This window comes from Spinacia oleracea, chromosome 6, assembly GCF_020520425.1.
Source record: "Spinacia oleracea cultivar Varoflay chromosome 6, BTI_SOV_V1, whole genome shotgun sequence".
Taxonomy (NCBI): domain Eukaryota; kingdom Viridiplantae; phylum Streptophyta; class Magnoliopsida; order Caryophyllales; family Amaranthaceae; genus Spinacia; species Spinacia oleracea.
The window spans coordinates 68276779-68303174 of record NC_079492.1 but is presented as its reverse complement, the minus strand read 5'-3'; the positions used below and the strand labels follow the sequence as shown (position 1 = coordinate 68303174).

The following is a 26396-nucleotide window of genomic DNA, read 5'->3' as shown; positions in this document are numbered from 1 at the left end:
TTTCGAGGTCTATTTTCTCCCACTTGTCATTTTGGAAACGAATCTCCAAAAGGACATTATTTCGAGCAAACAAACATTATGTTCTCAAAAATTCGTGGTAGAAACAATACCCTTGTGTCTCATTTGAATAAACGGTTTTTTCATGAAATGCCCCTGAGGTTTTCAATAATGCACCAAATACCCTCGCGTCTTTCGAATCACATAATATACCCCTATTTTTTCGTATTGTTCATGAAATGCACTTGCAGTTAACGGACGTTAGTCCTCCGTTAGCTATAGTTTACCATTTTGCCCTTAATGCATGTTCTTTGGCATAAATTCCAAAAAATTAAAAAAGTCTCAACTTCTTCTCTTTCTCTCTCCTCTCCCCTGTTCTTCATCCTGCTCTCTAGTCGCCGGTAGCGGCCGATCTCCCCTCTCTGTTCCCCGGCGGAGGCCGATCTCCGATATATGGTCGCCGGCGAGCCTAACTGTTTGACTGAGATTCTTGGTTCGTTGTTTTGACCGTTCTTGCAATTTCTTCTGCTAGGTTTGATTTCTTCAAATTAATTCTTAGTTCTTTTGATTTCTAGGCGTTTCTGCTGGGTTTGATTTCGTTGACTGAGATGAATGTTGGTGAATTTCTGGGCGTTTTTGGTTTGGTTTGATTCGCTGCCTAGAGAGTTTTAGATTTGATTTTGAGGGTGCCTGGAAACGATCAATCCCGACTCTAGTAATTTCATAATCCTGATTTGTCTTTATCAATTCAGTAAAGTACCATTAATTCCTAAGATTTGTTTATGTTTGAACTTCAGATTAATTCTTATTCTTTATCTGCTTCTTAATTAATGAAGAAATCATTAGTTATCAAACTGATTCCAGTTACTTGTGCTTATTTCCCAATTTGCTTTGCTATAAATTGGTTGTTTTAGTGTCTATATATGGTTTTTTTAGTGTGTGTGTTTTGGTTAGTGTTTATGGTGCTTTTATGTGTGTTGCAGTGCTGCACCTGCTGCAAGAATGGGTATGACTAGAAGAGTGTACCCTCTTGGTTCTTTGAACCCTTACCAAGGGAACTGGACCATCAAAGTCCGAGTTACCAGCAAGGGGACACTACGAACCTTCTATAATGAGAGAGGAGAAGGGAATGTCTTCAATGTTGAGCTAACTGATGAATATGTAAGCATAATCTAGAATGAGTCAAACTCTATGTTTTACACTTTCATGTTTGAATTGAGAGTTGTTCATATAGTAGTTCATGAATGTAGGGTACTCAAATACAAGCAACGATGTTCAATGCGATAGAGAAGAAGTTCTTTGACACCTTTGATGCAGGGAAGGTTTAATACATCTCAAAGGGATCTGTTGAAGTTGCTAATAAGAGGTTCAACACGACTAGAAATGACTACGAGATGACCATCAATGAGAACTTAGTTGTTGAGGTAGCCAGTGTTGAAAGGGTATATATCCCTGAAACAAAGTTCAACTTTGTTCCTATTGATCAGTTGGGTATACATGTTGATGGAAAGGATCTTGTAGGCAAGAAATGCAGCCTTTAACAACAACACTTGTTTCTCACAATACCAATCACTTGTATTTTATTTTGTAGATGTTATTAGAGTTGTTCATAATGTTTCTCTGACAATGAGTATTTCAATAACGCAAGGAAACCTGTTATTAGCAGTGAAATTCGTTGCCTCTACCTAATTTAGTTTCATGATATTTGGGTTTTTTTTCTTCAGAACAACCAAAGTTGTTGAGGTAGCCTAATTTAGTCATTTCATGATAGAGTTAGAAGGTTCAAACTACCTTGAGTTGCTCTTCTGAAAATTGAAACTGATGAATTATGAGGAGGCAATGTGACTAGATTCAAACTAGCCGTTAGATTCAATTCGTGCAATTTGAGTATTTGGTGCAAATAACTTTACAAATAGGTGTATATTGTGCAATAAGTTTATAAATAGGGGCATTTTGTGAATTATAAACATGACTTAACGGAGGACTAACGGAATGTCGGATTAGGGGTATTTGGTGCAAACTTAGGCAAAAATAGGGGTATATTATGTGATTTGAAAGACGCGAGGGTATTTGGTGCATTATTGCAAACCTGAGGGACATTTCATGAAAAAACCGTTGAATAAATCACAATGAAACATATATCTAGACTTGGGCCTTAGTTTGTTGAATAACAAACACTAAGCTCCCACTGAGTTTAGCAACTCTTTAGACATATATAATTGAAAAGATATCCTGAAATTACTTTTCAATAGTTTTGACGAATGTGGTTTAGTTTGGTGGAAGTTGAGCATTTTGTTTTAGAAATTATAGGAAAATCTCTAGATCCATCATTGATCGAATCAATTATTAATCGACTTCGATCATTCCAACTTAGATATGCCTTATCTTATGGAGCTAGATTGTGAATTTTACTACACACAATCATTGATGATAATTCTTGACTTAAGTAATCATCAACATGATCTAACCTAGATCTTTATGATTTCTTGCCAAGTGGGATTTATACTTCTGAATCTTTGAACTAGACAAATAGATTCAAACTTATATCACATTGAGTAAATAAACCTATATTCACTCAAATCTGTGTGAAATAATAAAGTCATAAAACCTTTCTTTAGCTTTGAACTCTATCGTCTAGGCGTTCTAACAATAGTTCATATCTTTTGTTACTTTCAACAAGTAAGACTAGCTTGTCTTGAATTGATCTAGAAATCAATCAACTTTCAAAAGTCCATCAAAATAGTGCTTATGAATGTTAACTTGTTGATATGGTCTAAGCAACAATGCTAAAGGTTAGTGGAACTCAAATCAAGAGATTAATTTGAACCTTGTAAAGTCTTTATTGTTAAAGAGTCGTTTGTTTTAATCAAGCATATTGACTCAACCCGTTAATGACCATTTCATTCAAATAAAACAAACAAACATTGTTTTTGTTCTTCTGAATGTGAGTCTTTCTGTGTTTGAAAACAAAAATTTAGGTATGCTGATTGTGGAACAAAATAGCCATTAAGTTCCAGCCTTTGAAAGGACTTAAAACAAACTAGATGACCCTACAACTAATGTAGCATTGCCATGCTTCATTTCCCACTTGTAGGTCATTAGTGTAGCGTAGCTTCCATTGTTTGAGTTATTACTGAAGTAAGAACCTCAAGCGGTATATGATACCAAGGAAGTTTGATTGCTAGGTCACTTCTCTTTAAACATAAACTTATAGGTAGAAACGGAATCGAGAACATTTAGACGTATTTGCCTTGAGTTTGAACTTGAGGCCCATGCCCAACTCCTTTGGGACAAGTTTGACGCTCGTGGCCCCTTTGAAGCTGGCTAGATCATCCCGCAATGCCTCGGGATCTGTGTAGTCATCCAAGAATGATAAGAAACGGGCCTTAAAAGACCAATAATCATCAAAAACAGCCCTGCAACTAACAGACACTACACAACACACATTAGCACTAAAATAGGCTCCGAAGAGCTCAAATGAGATGAAAAGTGCCTACGGGACGGGGGTAAAAACTATATAAAATATGAGTGTATCAAACTCCCCCAAGCTAAACCTTTGCTTGTCCCTAAGCAAAGAGCATCAATGAGACATAAACGATTAACTCACCCCAAAATCTACGCAAAAAGATGGATGATAAAACAAGAGTCAAATCAAGGCAAGCAAATATCATGACCAAAATCTCTAGTCCCCACAGTTACACATCAAATAGGTACAAAGTTCAAGCAAGGCTCACCAGACATACGTATAAAATCAAGATCGGTTCTCACCAAGTGAATCACTCCTCTCGTTATGTGGCGGGCTAAGCGAACCAATTGTGGCCCGTTCACTCACCTTCCCATTATGAGCATGCATACTACCGATTGAATAGTAGCCCCTCCCAACTCACAACACTAGTGTGTTTGAAGGTTCTCCTAAACACTCAACCTACACCGGAGTCGACTCGAAATGCGCATATGCTCTTTGGCCCTTGATTAACGACTATTTTCAACCTATTGTTATACACACATTGCACGATGATCAAAAAGGTCTTTATATAGGCTTGTAACGTTGGCCGGGTATAAACAAGGGGTAAGGAATATTCTGGATATGTGAGAGTGATAAAGTCTAACTTTGGGAGAAAAAACAACCAATGATACCAACGAAATCATCTCCGGAAACCAACTCATCAATAACCAAAATATAACCATAAGGGAGGAAGTAACCAATAGATTTCGTAGTATGAACCAACTTCTACCCTTTTCCTTGCTTTTCTAATACTACAAAATAAATGACATATTTTTGTTCTTTTTTTTTTTTTTTTTTTTTTGACTTATGTATATAACGACGAAAATAAACAGCTAGATATGTACAAAAAATAATACCCATAACCACAAACTTTAGGTGCCAACTAATGATTACACCTCTTTCCTGAAGGAAATAATGCCCTTGGTCCAAGTATGCATTTAATAATAAGTCTAATAAATGCGGTTCAGTATTAATTAAACAAGTTAATAAATTCAGTGAGATCAAGTGAGCTGAATGCCTAGCTAGAGGTTGCTTCAGTTCAAGTGGAATTAATGATATTAATCCACAGCTTACTCTTGACTGAACCCGTAGGGTCACACAAATAGTACGTAAACGGATCAAGTATTTAATGGCATTAAATACTCCATCTATGGTTATTCGGAATCGACAGATCTTGGTTTAAGTGGGAGCTAAGATCGTCAAAGGCAAGTAAATGAATACTCCGGAAATGATGATATTGCCGGAAACGAAAATATGGATCGTATCGGAAATATAAATATTATCCAAGACGTAGATGTTGCCGGAAACGGAAACATGGTACGTATCGAAAAATATTATCGGAAATGGAAATATTGCCGGAAACGGAAATATTGTCAGAATCGGAAATATTATCGGAATCGGAAAATAATTCCGGAAACGGAAATATTAAATATTTGTTCGAAACGGAAATTAATTCCGGAATCGGAAATGTTAAATATTGTTCGTATCGGAAATGCAATCCGGAATCGGGAAATTAATCGGAAGCGTATCGTACGAATTAGCATCGGACGAAACTTGCTAGACGAAGGCCCAGCACGAAGCCAGGCCCTCGCCCAGCAAGCCATACGCATCAAACCACACGCCAAAGCCTCGCCAGGCCCAGCGCAAGGCCAGGCCCAGCAAGGCATGGCGCGCGCGCGGATCAGATGGGCTGTGAGCATTGGCCAGGCGCCATGCAGTTCGCGTGGGCCGCGAGGCATGCGCGCGGGCTGTGCGGTGCGGTGCTCGTGCTCGTGCTCGTGTGCGTGCTATACGAATCCTAAAGCTATCGGAATTCGTGATATGATTAAATCCTAATCCTAGAAGATAGAAATTAATTAAATAGAGTTCTAAAGGGATTCTAATTAATTAATTTAGTATTCTAATAGGATTCAAAATCCTTTTCCATGATTCTATAAATATGTGCCTAGGGTCACAAATTTATACACGAGTTTTCCAACAAGTATTCAAACAATAAAAGCTGTGATTTTTGAGCAGAAAAATAAGCCATATTACTTGCCTATTTAGCCGAAAATAATAGTACCTTAAGGGCGATTCTAGTTGGTCAATCTTAAGGCGGATCCGGACGTGCTGTGGACTATCTACGGAGGGACGACACTTGGAGTCCTAAAGACTTGTTCTTGTTCGGTTCGGGCGTAGCTAGGGAGGGCACGCTACAAAGTATATGCATCCTAGACTAATTATATGATTATGTGCAATTAATATGTATCCTGGCATTAAGGTTTTTCCGCATGATTTATGTTGTTCATATGTATCATAACCTAACAGTGGTATCACGAGCCTATTATTTTTTGCATAATCTATAAATTGCTTAGCATGGTTAAATTTTACGAATTTACAAAGAATTAAAAAGGGGTGATTAATTTTCGTAATTGTTAATTAATTGCAAATTGCGTTTATTTAATTATATGTACGCAGTTTTTCGGCAATTTCTTCGTTACTCAACCAAATCGAGTGATTTTTGTGTCAATTTCGCATGTAAAAGGCATTCTAAAATTTTGACATAAACACTATTTTTCGGCCGAACCCAGAATTCCCAAATTCGAAGCCTAACTATGACTTTTCGGAGGTTTTAGTTTTTCGAACGCAAAAGTTTGTAAATTTAAGATGTTTAACAATTTTAAATGCCTTGACTTGTTAATTATACAACCTAATTTGTAATTATGATTAATTTGTTGAAATTCGAATAATTTAGAATTGATTTGATTTTCATAATTAATTAATGATTTAGAATTGATTTGATTTTCATAATTAATAAATGAAAAAAAATCTCAAGTTGAGATTTTTGGCTTTGAATTCGTGTCGGGCGCACTTATTTTTAAGGAGCCGCTTGGCGTTCGAATCTCATGTGCCCAAGTACAAATTTCAATTATGCACCTTTCAATATTGCAATTTCAATATCGCACTTTCAATACCGCAATTTCAATACCGCAATTTCAATACCGCAATTTCAATTCCGCACTTTCAATTCCGCATCTTTACTTGCCTAGTCCATTTCTAGGCAATGTGGACCTACTCCCTAGTCCTTTTCTAGGGGGTCTCGTATTTACTAATTCCGCACTTTATTTAGTATTGTGATGTTGCTTTATTTGCTTTATTGCTTTCATCACCGCACATGCTAAATACAACAAAGTATAAAGGTTACATCACGCTTAACAAAGATAATTTTTTGGACAAACCGGCCTTAGGTTCCTTAAATCAATCTTTAAAGCAAAGTGACCACCATACAATTAGAGATTCTATTTGCTCTAAATTCAAACCCACATAGTCTAATCTAGGGTATATTTTCGAAAAAATGTTGTGCCAACGTACTTGAATATTTCTAAAGCTCGCGGAATAAGCATTTTTGTTCCCGTGCCCGGATCTCACCCATTCGTTTCGAGGATTCAAAGCCTTATTCAAAATAGAGTCACTTGCGGTCTTTCCAAACGAGACTTTAAACAATGTTTGGTGGCGACTCCTTCGAGGTACAAAAATTCTATGGTTTTGTAAAGAACCGCCCCTCTTGTAGAACGGGAAACAAGTTTTGCACAAAAAAACCCCCTACAATTCTGGCGACTCCGCTGGGGATTTTACTAATTTCAAATTCGAAAATGCGGGCAGATTTCGAGCAACAAGCCACTGATCTGCTTAAGTACTGGATGCCAGCACTGGCGCCAGGCGCAGCCCCTGCGCCCAACGCCACTGCCTGCATCCAAGACAGTGGCTCATAGTGGCTCGTCGCCCACATTTGCTCAACTTTTCGTGTTGGGAGTTAGTCTATTTTTGAATCTGAAAGGACGCTCCCAAACCTCGTGAACAAGTGCCGAAAAACGAGCTTTACAAATACAAATTCAAGTACGATTTCAATTTCAATTTCTAGGCATTTCATGCATTTTTCGAAAACCATATTGTGCAAAATGAATTTCTACCTTTGCCCAAACGGATGTGTTCTACATTCGGGCTAGCCCCGGGGGTAACGAAATGGTGACTCTCCATACGGTTCCCGACCAAAGTGTGTGACCATTTCCGCGCCTACCGAAACTTGGCATTTACTTGACATTCCCGATGTCAAGTATGGAGGTCGTCTTCTGACACACATTTCCCTTAGGCGGATGTGAAAGCTTGTCACTGGATCCGTCTCTTAGCCGAGTACCTTTTGACACCCAAAGCCTACCACTTGCATCATACAAAACTTAGACCGACCTTAGGCTGAGAACTTTGCATGTCGCATTCATATTCATGATTAGTGTGACAACGTGCTACTTGTGCATTGTGTGGGCGTCTTTGCACGCGTGAATGGCTAACCTCGAGTTCTAGCTTGCCAAAACCAATTAGCCTCCAACTAGGAAACCAAACCCCTAGGAGCATCATTCAAACCTCATGCATCTAAATCGCCGATTTTAGGGTCTTTAGGAGTGTCACTCCATTTGATACAAAACCCTTAAACACGCCTCACGCACAAATGCCAAATTCAAAATTCAATCCAACGGCGTCATAATGTCGGATTTTCAAGTCCAAATTCCAATTTCCAAATTCAAAATTCAATCCAACGGCGTCATAATGCCGGATTTTCAAGTCTAAATTCCAAATTCCAAATTCAAAATTCAATCCAACGGCGTCATAATGCCGGATTTTCAAGTCCAAATTCCAAGTTCCAAATTCAAAATTCAATCCAACGACGTCATAATGCCGGATTTCAAGTCCAAATTCCAATTTCCAAAATCAAAATTCAATCCAACGGCGTCATAATGCCGGATTTTCAAATCCAAAATTCCAAGTTCCAAATTCAAAATTCAATCCAACGACGTCATGATGCCGGATTTTCAAGTCCAAATTCCAAGTTCCAAGTTCAAAATTCAATCCAACGGCGTCATAATGCCGAATTTTCTAGTCCAAATTTCGAGTTTCAAATTCAATCCAAAATTTCAAATCCAAACTTCAATTTTCAAAGTTCAAATCCAACGGCGTCATAATGTCGGATTTTCTAGTCCAAATTTCGAGTTTCAAGTTCAAATCCGAATTTTCTAGTCCAAAACCTCAATTTTCAAACCCAAATCCAACGGCGCCATAATGCCGGATTTTCTAGTTCAAATTTCGAGTTTCAAGTTTCAAGTTCAAATCCAACAGCGTCATGCTGGATTTCTTATTTCAAACATTCAAGTCTTCAAACCTCAAACTCAAGTTGCCAATTCCAATCTCAAAGTCTCAAGTTCAAATATCCGAGCCCAAACCGGCATAATGCCAACTTTCCAACTCGACCTTTCAAAATTTCAAGCTTCAAGGGTCAAATTCCAAATTCATGCCGTCGTAATGCCGACTTTTCTATCCTATATTTCAAACCTCAAGTCCTATACTTCGAGATTCCAAGTCCACGGCGGCATTATGCCTGGCTTTCAAGTTCCATTCAATGTTTCAAATCCACGGCGGCATAATGCCGAATTTTCCAAATACAAAGCCTCATGTTCGTCCTTTCTATTTCAAAGTACAAACTTCAAGCCAAATTCAATTCCAAATTCATCTTCAAGCTACAAAGAAGTCTTGCTTTCCATTGCTCCCAAATACAAAATTCAAAACATTTCCAACGGGTTGAAACTTCCCAGAAATAATACAAGTTCGAAATTCCATTCAACGGGTTGAAACTCCCCAGAAATAATACAAGTTCGAGATTCCATTCAACGGGTTGAAAATCCCCTGAAATAATACAAGTTCAAATTCTATCCACGGGTTGAAAATCCCCTGAAATAATACAAGTTCAAATTCTATCCACGGGTTGAAAATCCCCTGAAATAATACAAGTTCAAATTCTATCCATGGGTTGAAACTCCCCTAAAATAATACAAGTCCAATCTTCCAATGGGTTGAAACTCCCCTGAAATACTATAGATCCAATGGGTTGAAACTCCCCAAAAATATTGACGGGTTGAAATTCCCTTGAAATAATACAAAGTCAATTCCCTTTTCAATCGGGTTGAAATTCCCTTCAAATACTCCAAGTCCAATGGGTTGAAATCTTCCTAAAATATTGACGGGTTGAAATTCCCTTGAAATCATACAAAATTCAATTTCCTAGTACAAGTCCAATTTCGAAATTCTTGAGCGGGTTGAAATTCCCTTCAAATAAGTCCAATTCCCAATAGGTCGAAATATTCTTTTTTCGATATTCCAAGTTCTAGTACAAAGAGTCAACTTTCACAAAAGAATGAACGCTCCTCCCAAACATTTCCAACAGGTTGCAAATCCCGAATACAAGTACAAAATCCAAAATCCCGAATCTTCGGAGTGACACTTAGGGTCAAGTCTAGGTCTCATTCATTGCATGCATATCATATCATGTGTCGGGAAGTCCAAGTTCTAAAATCGTCTGGTATGTTCTAACTAGGAGTCCAAGGATCCTGTGGGTTCTTCGAAGAGGATAGAGGTTGAAAAGAAATCCATCAGCCCTAGCCTCCCTCATAGCCGGCATCGAAGGAGCATCCAGTTCATCTCCTACAAATCAAACTTCTAGTCCCGTTCAAGAAACAATCCAAATGTCTGCCTCTGATCAACTCGCTCAACTCCTAACGGCTTTCGCCAGCCTCTGTGCCAATGTGGAGAGCATAAGCAACCGATTGGGTGCCGTGGAACAGGGCGCGCCCACTGATGACTTAACCAAGAAGATCGAGAGTCTTGTCAGTAAGGTTACCAATCAAGAGAACTACTTTGACACCTCAATGGAGGACAACCTCAAGGGGAGGGCGAATCTGCCAGACAAATTCTCCGCCAATGACATTCCAAAGTTCAAATCAACTGAGAATCCCAAGTACCATCTCAAGAATTTCAGAGCTATAATGGCCATCAAGGGGGTCGAACTCGAGCTATACCAGTGGTATTCCCTATGTCTCTGGAACCTGTCTGCCAGAAGTGGTACTATTCACTCAAGGAATATCAAACAAATACATGGGAGGCGGTTGCTCGAGCATTCATGGAGCAATATCAACCCAACATTCAACTTCAAACCACTCTAAGGGAACTAGAAGTTCTCAGGCAAGGGCCTCAGGAAGGCTTCACTACTTACCTCAACCGATGGAGAGAAATGGCATCCCAAATGGTGACCCGGTCCTTCGAGAGAGAATCAGTCAAGATTTTCATTGCCGGTCTTCTTCCAAAGTACAATGCTCACATGAAGTACCTAGGCTTGGAAAGCTTCAAGAGAACATACGACATCGGGGTCGACATAGAGGATGACCTGATGAAAGCACCCGCAGCCCCAGCTCCACAAACTGACAAGTGGAAGGGAAAGAGACCTGAGACAACACACAAAGTTCATGAGGTTAACGCCCTAGAGGCTCCTCAAGGTCCAAAGTCAAACAACTTCAAAAGCAATGCTAATCAGCGCAACTATCAAGGTAGACCACAAAGAGTCTTCACAAACCTCGGGATGTCTTATAGTGAGGCATTCGATCGGCTGGTCGAAAAATAAGTCATAGCACCAATCGGTCCAACACCCGATTGTCCAGTTGACAAAAGATCTAAGAGTTGGGATCCGGCAGCTCATTGCAAATACCATCAAGGGAAGGGTCATGACATCGAGGACTGCTACAAGCTCAAGCACCTGATCTAGAATATGGTCGACAACAAGACTTTACCCTTACCACCCGGGGCTAAGCAAACCCCCTCTGTACAAGCCATCTCCTATGATTGTGAAGATGAAGAAGAGGAGTTTCCATGCAATCTGATCTCCACCATATACAAGCAAGGCTACGAGCTGATGGTTCCAAGCTGTTGCCATCTACTTCCGAGTGCTCAAAACTGGGTGATCCCCGAACCTAGGGTAACCACTGACATCCAAGAGAACATTTGTCCACTCGCCACCTAAAAGGCTTTAGGGTTCTCCGAGTACGATCTCATGCTGAGTGCCCAACAAACTGTCAAACTCCAGGGTGTCACATACAAAGTCTTAGGAGTCCTTGAGCTGGTTTTCTCCTTTGACACCTATTACGACAATGCTGAGTTCCTGGTAATCGATGTGCCTACTAACTTCGACCTACTATTCGGAGAGCCTTGGTTCGAGGAAATACTAGATGGCCCTGCCTGCCTCACCCTCAAAGGTTCAAGCTTCCGAGACACTCTCATCAAGCAAAAGCCGGTTGTACGCCAGGAAAAGGATGAGTGCATTCAAGAATACTACCACAGATGGGCAATCTCCGCTCGTACAATTCAGCCCGAGCTGCCAGAGGGCAAAATGGTGAGAATGTTCCTCTTAGGGCTCAACACTTCATGCAAGGGCAGCTTCGCCGCATTTCCTTACAGCACATGGAGTCAAGTCTGGGACCAAATCCTGAAAGTCTGTGTATGCAGCCCCGTCTTCAATGATTATGACGATTATGGCACAGATGTCTGGGAATACCCTGAGAACTATCTTTACGATTAAGTGTCTTTGTCCAGGTCCAGAGTCTGTCTTTCAATTTCTGAGTCTAGCAATGAGTCTAAGTGTCTAGAACTAGAGTCTTGCATCAATCAAGAGCCTCTAAAGGCCGAGCTTCAAGTCAAAACAGTCGATGTAATGATTGCTGATTTCAATAACACTTCAATTTCTACTTACTCTTCGAGTCCTAATTCAAAACACAATCCTAATCTAAACAACTTTGCTTTACAAGAAACTGACTTTGAATTTCTAAAAGCTATCGAAAATCATGAAAACAAGACACCCATAATTGAGGAAACAGAAAAAACCAACCTTTCTAACAACGGTGACTCAAAACTAGTTATGATTGGCTTAACTCTTTCTCAAGCAGAGCGGGACGATCTTATCAAGCTACTTTCAGAGTATGTAGACGCCTTCGCATGGTCCTATTATGATATGCCAGGGGTTGATCCAAGCATCGGTCAGCATACAATTCCCCTTATTCCAGGTTCAAAACCCATCAAGCAGAAACTCCGTCGCATGAAACCGGATGTTTCCCTCACAATTCAAGAAGAGCTCTCTAAGAAGCTAGAGGCCGGGTTTATTCAAAAGTCCAAGTATCCAGATCTTTCAAGGTATTGGGTTCCAAGAAAGTGTCCCAGTTCATTCAAGAAAACATTATATGCAGATACGGTGTTCCTCATAAGTTCATCAGTAATCAGGGAATCCATTTCCAAGGAGAATGTGAAGGCCCATTCAACAAGTACAAAGATTCAAAATTCAAGTTCTATAATCTCTAACCGAGCAAGGTTGTTCCAAGCAAGGCATCTACAATTCCAAAGTACAAAATTCAAGTTCTATAATCTCTAACCGAGCAAGGATGTGCCAAGCAAGGCATCTACAATTCCAAAGTACAAAATTCGAGTTCTATAATCTCTAACCGAGCAAGGTTGTGCCAAGCAAGGCATCTACAATTCCAAAGTACAAAATTCAAGTTACAAACTCCAAGGTTCAAGTTCTAGAAACATCTACAAGCTTCAATAGTTCAAACTTCAAAAGGGGATATCGTACAATCTTCAATACAACAATCCCAACGGACCCATGCTCCGGGAAATTCAACATCACCGCTCTTCACCTTATCGCCCACAAACCAATGGGGCAGTCGATGTTAGGTTATGATACATATGACATTACATAGATCATGCGGAAACAACCATTAACCCAGGACAACATATTATTTACACATAATCATATAGCATAATTTAGATGCATACTCTTTGTTGCGTGCCCTCCCTAGCTGCGCCCGAACCGAACAAGAACAAGTCTTTAGGACTCCAAGTGTCGTCCCTCCGTAGATAGTCCACAGCACGTCCGGATCCGCCTTAAGATTGACCAACTAGAATCGCCCTTAAGGTACTAGAAAATTTCGGCACTTTATGAGCAAGATGTGTGTTTTAATTTTCTCTCAAAAAACTCACTTTTGAATACTTTGAAACTTGTTATAAATTGTGAGCCCTAGCCTCATATTTATAGGGGTATGGAAAGGGAATCGAAATCCTATTCAGATACAAATTAATTAAACCTAGAATCCTACAAGAACTCTAATTTAATTAATTTATCAAATAGAATTAGGAATTTAATCATTAACCGAACTCTGCATGTTTTAGGAAACGTGCACGAACACAAACACTTGCACACACACGCACGGCAGCCACGATGGGCCCCCATGCGTGCGCGCGAGCAGTAGCCCACGCAGCCCCCGCGCGCGCTGCGCGCTGCGCGTGCTGTGCGCGCTGCGCAGCCTGCTGGGCCTGGCCTTGCGCTGGGCCTGGCGTGGCTGTTTGTGCGGCGCGCTTGGCTTGCTGGGCGATGGCCTGGCTTCGTGCTGGGCCTCGTCCGGCAGGCCTCGTCCGATGCTTATTCGTACGATGCGCTTCCGATTAAATTTTCCGATTCCGGAATTCATTTCCGATACGAACAACATTTAATATTTCCGATTCCGGAATTAATTTCCGTTTCGAACAAATATTTAATATTTCCGTTTCCGGAATTATTTTCCGATTCCGGTAATATTTCCGATTCTGACAATATTTCCGTTTCCGGCAATATTTCCGATTCTGGCAATATTTCCATTTCCGATAATATTTTCCGATACGTACCATGTTTCCGTTTCCGGCAACATCTACGACTTGGATAATATTTATTTTTCCGATACGATCCATATTTCCGTTTCCGGCAATATCATCGTTTCCGGAGTATTCATTTCTTGCCTGTGACGATCTTAGCTCCCACTGAAACCAAGATCCGTCGGTTCCGAATATTCATAGATGGAGTATTTAATGCCATTAAATACTTGATCCGTTTACGTACTATTTGTGTGACCCTACGGGTTCAGTCAAGAGTAAGCTGTGGATTAATATCATTAATTCCACTTGAACTGAAGCGGCCTCTAGCTAGGCATTCAGCTCACTTGATCTCACTGAATTATTAACTTGTTAATTAATACTGAACCGCATTTATTAGACTTAACATAGAATGCATACTTGGACCAAGGGCATTATTTCCTTCAGTCTCCCACTTGTCCTTAGGGACAAGTGTGCATTTCCTAATTCCTTTGTCGCTCGATGCTTGCTCTTGAACATAAGGTAAGAGTTGTCATCCTTATTATGTCCAGAGGTGTTCCTCGGTTTCAGAGTTCAACTGATCAAATAAACAGATAATCATTGCCTATGATTCATCCGAGCACGGCCATGCATTTCACAGTTTCTAGCTCTCCGAGTGGCCTTGTACAACTTTTAAGCATCTCATCCCGATTTATGGGAGGACAATCCCAATCTTGCGATCTTGAGATTAGACTTCGTTTGATAGGTGATTACCTGAGCGTTGCCTTTATAGCCTCCTTTTACGGTGCGACGGTTGGTCAACGTCAAAGCAACCAGTTCTCAAACAAGTAATCTCAAATCACTCAGGTATTGAGGATTTAGTGTCTAATAATTTAATGAAATTTACTTATGACAGACTTTTATCTCTTACAGTAAAGTTTCATAGGTCTTGTCCGATACTAGTCTTCCCAAAGTAAGTATCTATGCAAATGATTATGACATTGCCATGTCCACATAGTTCAAGAAACAGAACTACTAGTCATCTTGCATTCTAATCGTCTAACGTTTTCTATGCGTCCAATTTTATAGAAAACTCCGATTAGGGACCATTTTCAACCTTTGACATTCAAGTTCACTTGATAGACATTTCTTAGTCACAGGACTGGTCCTGACAGTCTATCTTGAATATATCGTCAATTTTGAAGGGACTCATCATTTAATAAACCACAAATTAAATGGAAAAATGAATTCATTTCATTTATTGTGAATGATTAACCAATAATGTTTTACAAAGATTTAAACTCTAAAACTTTAAAACATTAAACAGAGACATCAAAGCCATTCTCCAATATGCTTGATTCCCATAGCTGCAGTGTGCGAGGTGTGCTTCGCCTGCGGCAGAGGTTTAGTTAATGGATCTGATATGTTGTCATCAGTTCCAATTTTGCTTATCTCGACTTCTTTTCTTTCAACGAACTCTCGTAGAAGGTGAAATCTACGAAGTACATGCTTGACTCTCTGGTGGTGTCTAGGCTCTTTTGCCTGTGCAATAGCTCCGTTATTATCACAATACAGGGCTATTGGTCCTTTAATGGAGGGGACTACACCAAGTTCTCCTATGAACTTCCTTAGCCATATAGCTTCCTTTGCTGCTTCATGTGCAGCAATGTACTCCGCTTCAGTTGTAGAATCCGCAATGGTGCTTTGCTTAGCACTTTTCCAGCTTACTGCTCCTCCGTTGAGGCAGAAGACAAACCCAGACTGTGATCTAAAATCATCTTTGTCGGTTTGGAAACTTGCGTCCGTATAGCCTTTAACAATTAATTCATCATCTCCACCATAGACCAGGAAGTCATCTTTGTGCCTTTTCAGGTACTTCAGAATATTCTTGGCAGCAGTCCAATGCGCCTCTCCTGGGTCTGACTGGTATCTGCTCGTAGCACTGAGTGCGTACGCAACATCCGGGCGTGTACATATCATAGCATACATTATTGAACCAATCAATGATGCATATGGAATCCCATTCATTCGTCTACGCTCATCAAGTGTTTTTGGGCACTGAGTCTTGCTTAGAGTCATTCCATGAGACATGGGTAGGTAGCCTCGCTTGGAGTCCGCCATCTTGAACCTATCAAGCACCTTATTGATATAAGTGCTTTGACTAAGTCCAATCATCTTTTTAGATCTATCTCTGTAAATCTTGATGCCCTATATGTACTGTGCTTCTCCTAGATCCTTCATCGAAAAACATTTCCCAAGCCAAATCTTGACAGAGTTCAACATAGGAATGTCATTTCCGATAAGCAATATGTCGTCGACATATAATACTAGGAAAGCAATTTTGCTCCCACTGACCTTCTTGTATACACAAGATTCGTCCGCGTTCTTGATGAAACCAAAGTCACTGACTGCTTCATCAAAACGTATATTCCAGCTCCTGGATGCCTGCTTCAATCCGTAGATTGACTTCTTTAGCTTGCATACCTTTTTAGCATTCTTTGGATCCTCAAAACCTTCAGGTTGTGTCATAAACACAGTTTCTGTTAAAACGCCGTTTAAGAAAGCAGTTTTGACATCCATCTGCCATATTTCGTAATCGTAATATGCAGCGATTGCTAACATTATTCGAATAGACTTTAGCATTGCAACTGGTGAAAAGGTTTCATCGTAATCCACACCGTGGACTTGCCTGTAACCTTTTGCGACAAATCTAGCTTTGAAAACTTCAAGTTTCCCATCCTTGTCCTTTTTCAGTTTGAAAACCCATTTGCTTCCAATGGCTTGGTAGCCATCTGGCAAATCGACCAAATCCCATACTTGGTTTTCAGACATGGAGTCTAATTCAGATTGCATGGCTTCTTGCCACTGCTTGGAGCTAGGGCTCGTCATAGCTTGTTTGTAAGTCGCAGGTTCATCACTTTCAAGTAATAGAACGTCATAGCTCTCGTTTGTCAAAATACCTAAGTACCTTTCCGGTTGAGATCTATATCTTTGCGATCTACGCGGGGTAACATTTCTAGATTGACCATGATTCTCACCAGATTTTTCTAAAGATCTCTGAGTTTCATCCTGAATGTCATCTTGAGCATTCTCTAGAGTTTGTTGTTCGACTCGAATTTCTTCGAGGTCTACTTTTCTCCCACTTGTCATTTTGGAAATGTGATCCTTCTCCAAAAAGACACCATCTCGAGCAACAAACACTTTGTTCTCAGATGTATTGTAGAAGTAATACCCCTTTGTTTCCTTTGGATAGCCCACAAGGATACATTTGTCAGATTTTGGATGAAGTTTGTCTGAAATTAATCGTTTGACGTATACTTCACATCCCCAAATCTTAAGAAAAGACACATTTGGAGGCTTTCCAAACCATAATTCGTATGGAGTCTTTTCGACAGCTTTAGACGGAGCTCTATTTATAGTGAGTGCAGCTGTATTTAGTGCATGTCCCCAAAATTCTAATGGAAGTTCGGCCTGACCCATCATTGACCTGACCATGTCTAGCAAGGTTCTGTTCCTCCGTTCTGACACACCGTTCCATTGTGGTGTTCCAGGAGGAGTCAATTCTGATAGAATTCCACATTCTTTCAGATGGTCATCAAATTCATAGCTCAGATATTCACCGCCTCTATCAGACCGCAGTGCCTTAATCTTCTTGCCTAATTGATTCTCTACTTCACTCTGAAATTCCTTGAATTTGTCAAAGGATTCAGACTTATGCTTCATTAGGTAGACATAACCATACCTACTTAAGTCATCAGTGAAAGTGATAAAGTAGCTGAAACCACCTCTAGCATTTGTACTCATTGGTCCACATACATCTGTATGGATTAAACCCAATAGTTCATTTGCTCTTTCTCCAACTTTAGAGAAAGGTTGCTTTGTCATTTTGCCAAGTAAACATGATTCGCATTTACCATAATCCTCTAAGTCAAATGGTTCTAGAATTCCTTCCCTTTGAAGTCTTTCTAAGCGTTTCAAGTTTATATGGCCTAATCGACAATGCCACAGATAGGTGAGATCTGAATCATCCTTTTTGGCCTTTTTGGTATTTATGTTATATACTTGTTTGTCGTGATCTAATAAATAAAGTCCATTGACTAATCTAGCAGATCCATAAAACATCTCTTTAAAATAAAACGAACAACTATTGTCTTTTATTAAAAAGGAAAATCCCTTAGCATCTAAGCAAGAAACTGAAATGATGTTTTTAGTAAGACTTGGAACATGGAAACATTCTTCCAGTTCCAAAACTAGCCCGGAGGGCAACGACAAATAGTAAGTTCCTACGGCTAATGCAGCAATCCGTGCTCCATTTCCCACTCGTAGGTCGACTTCACCCTTGCTTAACTTTCTACTTCTTCTTAGTCCCCGTGGATTGGAACATAAGTGTGAGCCACAACCTGTATCTAATACCCAAGAAGTTGAATTAGCAAGTATACAATCTATAACGAAAATACCTGAAGATGGAACGACTGTTCCGTTCTTCTGATCTTTCTTTAGCTTCAAGCAATCTCTCTTCCAATGCCCCTTCTTCTTGCAGTAGAAGCATTCGGATTCAGAAGTGGGTTGACTGACCTTCCTCTTTGCAGATTTGGCGCCAGTTTGCTTAGTTGGGCTGGCCTTGTTGCCACCTTTCTTAGCATTCCTCTTCTTTCCAGATTTCTTGAACTTGCCCCCACGCACCATAAGCACATCCTGCTTATCACTTTTGAGCGTCTTTTCAGCGGTCTTCAGCATACCGTGAAGCTCAGTGAGCGTTTTGTCCAGACTATTCATACTGTAGTTCAGTTTGAACTGATCATACCCGCTATGAAGAGAATGGAGGATGGTGTCTATAGCCATTTCCTGAGAAAATTGCTGATCCAGCCGACTCATATTCTCAATGAGTTCAATCATTTTGAGAACATGTGGACTTACGGGCTCGCCTTTCTTAAGCTTGGTCTCAAGAATTTTCCTATGAGTCTCGAATCTTTCCACTCGAGCCAGATCTTGGAACATGTTCTTCAACTCACTGATGATTGTGAAAGCATCTGAGTTGATGAACGTTTTCTGCAGATCCGCACTCATGGTGGCGAGCATTAGACATTTCACATCCTTGTTGGCATCAATCCAACGATTGAGGGCTGCCTGAGTGACCCCGTCGCCTGTAGCTTCGGGCATCGCCTCATCCAGGACATACTCCTTTTCTTCCTGCATAAGAACTATTTGCAAGTTCCTTTGCCAGTCAAGGAAGTTTTTCCCGTTCAACTTCTCCTTTTCGAGAATTGATCGAATGTTGAATGAATTGTTGTTTGCCATATTAAAAACTACAATTGAAAAGAATAAACAAATAAATAACCATTCACAGTTTCTCTTAATAAACTTAAATTCTAGCATACATGCATAATTCAATGTTTATTAAGCATTTTATTCAAATTATGTGTTCCGGCAGGTGTGAATAAAATGATTTTAAGATCCTAAAATCTTTGAAGAACTAAGCACAGTTTGTCGACTTAATCCTAGAACATCTTAGGTAAGCAAAAGCCTTTTGCTAATAGTCTAGAAACTATTCTTGGTTGATAGGTACGTCTAAGAACTTATTAGGTAAACCTATCGAATTTGCCACGACATAAAAGGACTCCTTACTTATATCGTTGAGTTTCACCAAAACTAACATGTACTCACAATTATTTGTGTACCTTGCCCCTTTAGGACCAATAAGTAACACCTCGCTAAGCGAAAACTATTACTAGATTGATGTAAAGGATATCCAAGCAAGTGTATATTTTGGCATGGCACCTTTTAACTCAATTTTTAAGTTTGGAACTTAAGGCTCTTACTATGTTGGTTAGATTTTAAGTGAACTAAAATCCTTAATCATGCAACATAATCAAGCTTTTGATCTCATGCATTTTAAGACATATTTAAAACAATAAATAACTTAAAGCATGCATAAGATAAATGTGATCTAGTATGGCCCGACTTCATCTTGAAGCTTTGACTTCAAAGTCCGTCTTGAAAATCTCCGTGGGAGGCACCATTTTCTTCAAATAGGATAAGCTATAACTAATTACAACTATTTGATGGTTCGCAGACCATATTTGAATTGAAAAATAACTTTGGTACTTTAGACCAATTACATTCAAATTAATGGTACGCAGACCATATTTTCTATCCTATTTGGGCCATACTAGTCACTTCATAACCTGCAAAACAGTACATATACAATATATACCATTCACCCATTCATTATCATGAATGGCCCACATAGCTGGTTAGTAAAACACATTATGCATCACGTAAACATTTGCAGCAATTAATCAAGGGCACCAATAATCTACCAATTATTCAGTCCTTATTAATTCTAATCAAGTTGTTTTAACCTTAAGGATTTGTAGACCTAATCAAGAGTTTATGACTAAAAAGCGCTCCCACTTAAACCAATAAATTTATATGCTTTACTAATTTTAAACATAAAAATGTATTTCTAGTCCAACCGGAAACATACAAATTTAATTAAAATTTAAAGCTCATATCAATTTATAATTGAATCCAAAAGTTTAATTTAATTTCAGTCGTATTTAAATTAATTCATGATTTTAATTTTAGTAAAATAATTAGAATAAATAAAATTTATTATAATTACAATATTCAAAATTAAAATCCAAGAAAATAATTTAAATTATTAATTTTAAAATTAATTAAAATTACGTGAACTGGAATTTTCAAATTAAACATTCAAAACGATCTTTAATCGTAACGCAAACACCCTACGCGTTGCACGCCCATGGGCCGCACGCACACAGCCATTGCTGGCCATGTGCGCGCAGCCCATGCGCTCGTCGCATAGCTGCTGCATCCCCATCGCAAGCCTCCGCACGCATTGGTGCTCACTGCGCGCGCCAGCGCTCATCGCACGCGAGCTATCGCTCGCAGTGCGCGCACGACATCGCTCGCTGGGCGCGCGAGCCATCGCTCGCTGGGCGCGCGATATCGCTCGCTGGGCGGGCGACATCGCTCGCTGTGCGCGCGAGCAATGCTGGGCGCAGCGCTCGTGGCACGCGAGCTTGCGCTCGCTGCGCGCGAGGCTGCGCGCTCTTGTGCGAGGCAGCGCGCGTTGTGGCGCAGCTCGCTTGCTGCCCACACGCGACTGCCTTGGCTCGCCCTTCGCCCATGCCCATTCGTCCATTGCTCGTGGCACACGACACAAGGCAGGGCTGCTGCCTTGTGCTCGTGCACTACGCCCTTGCTCATTGCATTCGTGCCGCACGGGCGACGAGCTCCCTTGCTCGTCGTCGCATGCCCGCATTATACAACACCCCTTAAGGGTAACACGAAGCGTCCATTGCTTCGTGCGTGCAAGTTTTATGAACGAATCGCATAAAAATTTAAAATTTATATTTAAAATTAATGACAAATTAATAAATAATATTAATTTCATAATTTTAGGGCGAAAAAATCGAAAATTTATTATCCAATTGATTTCCGATTGTTATGGATTCAAGTCTAGGTCATAAAAATTTAAAATTTATCATAAATTTACAATTTTTATGGTGGTTTTTAATCATAGGTTTCTAATTAAATTACAATTAATTATGAAAATCAAATTAATTCTAAATTATTCTAATTTTCAACAAATTAATCATAATTACAAATTAGATTGCATAATTAACAAGACTAGGCATTCAAACTTGTTAAACATATGCAGTAGGTCAATCAAAAATTCAAGATTTATCAACAAGAATCGCAAATATTTAATTTAACATCTTAAATTTACGAAATTTTGCATTCGAAAAACTAAAACCTTCGAAAAGTCATAGTTAGGCTTCGAATTTTGTCAAAATTTTAGAATGCCTTTTACATGCGGAATTGACACAAAAATCACTCAATTCGGATGAGTAACGAAGAAACTGCCGAAAAACTGCGTACGTATAATTAAATAAACGCAATTTGCAATTAATTAACAATTACGAAAATTAATCACCCCTTTTAATTCTTGCAAATTTGTAATATTTAACCATGTTCATGCAATTTAGATTATGAAAATAATAAGGGGCTTCTGATACCACTGTTAGGTTATGATACATATGACATTACATAGATCATGCGGAAACAACCATTAACCCAGGACAACATATTATTTACACATAATCATATAGCATAATTTAGATGCATACTCTTTGTTGCGTGCCCTCCCTAGCTGCGCCCGAACCGAACAAGAACAAGTCTTTAGGACTCCAAGTGTCGTCCCTCCGTAGATAGTCCACAGCACGTACGGATCCGCCTTAAGATTGACCAACTAGAATCGCCCTTAAGGTACTAGAAAATTTCGGCACTTTATGAGCAAGATGTGTGTTTTAATTTTCTCTCAAAAAACTCACTTTTGGATACTTTGAAACTTGTTATAAATTGTGAGCCCTAGCCTCATATTTATAGGGGTATGGAAAGGGAATCGAAATCCTATTCAGATACAAATTAATTAAACCTAGAATCCTACAAGAACTCTAATTTAATTAATTTATCAAATAGAATTAGGAATTTAATCATTAACCGAACTCTGCATGTTTTAGGAAACGTGCACGAACACAAACACTTGCACACACACGCACGGCAGCCACGATGGGCCCCCATGCGTGCGCGCGAGCAGTAGCCCACGCAGCCCCCGCGCGCGCTGCGCGCTGCGCGTGCTGTGCGCGCTGTGCGCGCTGCGCAGCCTGCTGGGCCTGGCGTGGCTGTTTGTGCGGCGCGCTTGGCTTGCTGGGCGATGGCCTGGCTTCGTGCTGGGCCTCGTCCGGCAGGCCTCGTCCGATGCTTATTCGTACGATGCGCTTCCGATTAAATTTTCCGATTCCGGAATTCATTTCCGATACGAACAACATTTAATATTTCCGATTCCGGAATTAATTTCCGTTTCGAACAAATATTTAATATTTCCGTTTCCGGAATTATTTTCCGATTCCGGTAATATTTCCGATTCTGACAATATTTCCGTTTCCGGCAATATTTCCGATTCTGGCAATATTTCCATTTCCGATAATATTTTCCGATACGTACCATGTTTCCGTTTCCGGCAACATCTACGACTTGGATAATATTTATTTTTCCGATACGATCCATATTTCCGTTTCCGGCAATATCATCGTTTCCGGAGTATTCATTTCTTGCCTGTGACGATCTTAGCTCCCACTGAAACCAAGATCCGTCGGTTCCGAATATTCATAGATGGAGTATTTAATGCCATTAAATACTTGATCCGTTTACGTACTATTTGTGTGACCCTACGGGTTCAGTCAAGAGTAAGTTGTGGATTAATATCATTAATTCCACTTGAACTGAAGCGGCCTCTAGCTAGGCATTCAGCTCACTTGATCTCACTGAATTATTAACTTGTTAATTAATACTGAACCGCATTTATTAGACTTAACATAGAATGCATACTTGGACCAAGGGCATTATTTCCTTCAGTCGAAGCAGCCAACAAGAATGTCAAGACCATCATCATGAAAATGACTACCAATTACAAGGACTGGCCCCAGAAGCTGCATTTCGCATTGTGGGGATATCGAACTTCAATTCGCACTTCAACTGGTGCAACTCCGTTCTCATTGTTCTATGGAATGGAAGCAGTACAATCTATCGAGCTAGAGATACCTTCTCTAAGGATAGTCCTCGAAAGAAAAATCCCAGAAGCTGCATGGGTACAAGCCAGATATGACGAACTAGTTATGCTCGATGAGCGTCGGCTTCAAGCCGCTCAGCATGTACAAGTCTATCAGCGTCGAGTGGCCAGACATTTCAACAAAAGGGTCAGAACCCGAAACATCAAGGAAGGCGAGCTTGTCCTGAAAGCCCTTCGCAAAAGCACCATGGACCCAAGGGGAAAATTCAAACCCAATTGGGCAGGCCCATACATTGTCAAGAAAATCCTCTCCCGGGGAGCAGTCGAACTAACAGACATCGACGGAACAGAATTCAGATCTCTTACCAACCTCGATCAACTCAAGAAGTTCTATGTCTAAATTCCATGTTCAAATTCAAGAATCCAAATTCAAAGTCCTGTAAGGTAGTCAGAACTACGCCCGGCCTGATTCCCTAACGGGACACGTAGGCAACCTCATTTCGAGGCCCGACCACTTTAATACAAAAAATTCAAAATTTCCTCAATTAAGGGCATCCTAAAAATCAAATCAAATCAAAATTCAAAACTCAAATTGTTGTTGTCTTTATTCCAAATGTGCCAATTCAAAGCAAAGCAGGTTCAAGCGGAATTTAACACAATAACTCTTTATTTGGCCCTAAGGCCTTCAAAGCTAATTCAAATACAAAGTCAGGATCGAGTGAAGCAAAGTTCAAAAGCCTTTTCACTTCCTAAACACCTCTTCCAAACACATTCCAAACACAATTCATTCCAAACACACTTAGCCTACAAAGATCTAGGGTCGGGCGACTATGCTCTCGTTTCTTGGCACCTTGAGTACTATCCCCTCACTCTTCCCGCAATCAATCATCAATCTTCCCTTTGCCCAAGCGGCGGGTGAAGGAACTTGCAAACCTTCCAAGACGGGAGGACGACGAACCTCCTTTGGATTCCGAACGGTCAAGCACCGGATGGGCTACACTCCCGTCACCTTCCTCATAGCCAGTTGATGCAGGACGTCTAGCTCTAGAACCTCGGACTCTAGCTGGTCCGGAGAAAGAAATGTCCCTCTGGCTTAGGCCTCTCATCCATACAATATACCCCGCAGACAGAGTAACTGACTCAGGTGGGAACTGGATACTCAAGAACGGTTTGGCAACCCAATACCGCCTCCAAACTTCAAGTCGATTCGCATTCAGCACAACAGGTTTCGGGTTCTCTTCAGTACAGTCCAGGATCTCCTGTTTCAAGCCATATTGTCTCATCACTCGAGCAGGCAAGTAGAAGACCAGCATTGTGAGGCTTGGCACCCTCAAAGCGGTGGAACCAGGGCCATGTCTTATAGCAGCAATTCCCCACCAAGGAACTACCCATCTTATACAAGATTCAACTCCAGAGAATGCGCACCGCCACTCATCCAATGAAAGCCGGCCATGCAGCATGGGTCGCACAGTGAATCCCTTTCTATTATAACTCGCCATGTTCTCTGGTGGTGCCACCAACATGAGCCTCTCCATAAGCCAAACCTTGGGGAGTATACAAGAAGCACATTTCAAATTTCAAAATTCAAAATTCAAAATTCAAATACAAGTACAAATTCAACATACAAGAGAGCTCTAGATCCTTACTTGGAGTAACACCGGACTTCGAAAAGAGAAAGCGAGCGAATATACAAAAACTCAAGGCTCTCAGGCGAGCGAAGGGCTCCAACCAGGCGCATCCCGGGGAACCATGCCCTCGTTGGGCGCGTTTATTGCAGCCGCTTCATCATCCGAAGCGTCCTCCTCAGCAGCTCGAACTACCGACGATTCGGCGAGCTTCCTCCGAGTGTGACGAGGCATACTAAATCAAGTGGAGTACAAGGTATCAAAATTCTAAACTGGGGGCTATCCTATACTAGCCTAAACAAATTCAAAAAAATTTCATAAGATAAATCCCCAGTGGACCTCTAGTTCAAGGTACAAGTTCAAACACCAACTCCTAGGCTACCCACGCCAAAGCAGGTATACAAGTTCAACACCAACGCCTAGGCTACCCACGCCAAAGCAGGTATACAAGTTCAAACACCAACGCCTAGGCTATCCATGCCAAAGCAGGTATACAAGTTCCACATCAACGCCTAGGCTATCCATGCCGAATCCGATACAAAAATATACATTCAAAAAACCTTTCAAAAAAATTCAAAGCTACGAGTTCCAACAGTTCAAGTTCAAATGGCTATCAAACAGTCTTCTACAAGATTCAAGAAGCTTAATCATACAAGCATCATTTCAAAGTACGATAAAATCAAAACTACATGCAATCCTAGAGTTATTTCATAAGCAAAACATGAAATACTTACATGGATAAGGCAAGAACAAGACCAAGGGAAGACAATTCGACCTTTGAGAGAGAAAGAGAGCAAGGAAGCAAGATGTTGCTCCTCAAAATGGCAAGGCAAGGAGCACTTATATAGTGCAGCCCCGCGCCATACGCCGCCCCAGCACCCAGCGCTGCCCACTGCATGCGCGAATCTACAGCGCGCGGTCTCCCGTGCTGACTGCACGTCCTTTGCTGCTACGGTCTTCCGCGACAAGCATCAAACATCGCATCAGGCCATCCATCGAAAATACGGGTATACACCTGTATCTCCAGGTACAAACAGATGCATATTTCAAGAATACAAAGTCCAAAGAATACAACGACTCGGGCGTTCAACTCCCAACGGACCCAAGCTCCGGGAAAGTCAGTCGAAATTCCAAATTTTAAGGGCCAGTAAAAAGATCTTATCCC

At 40.5% G+C, this 26396-nt stretch overlaps 1 pseudogene; it reads left to right on the top strand.

Annotated features, from left to right (window-relative positions):
* The first annotated feature begins 999 nt into the window (after window positions 1–999).
* LOC130463238 (transcription factor TGA5-like) overlaps window positions 1000–26396 on the top strand; it is a 44067-nt pseudogene continuing 18670 nt past the window's right edge.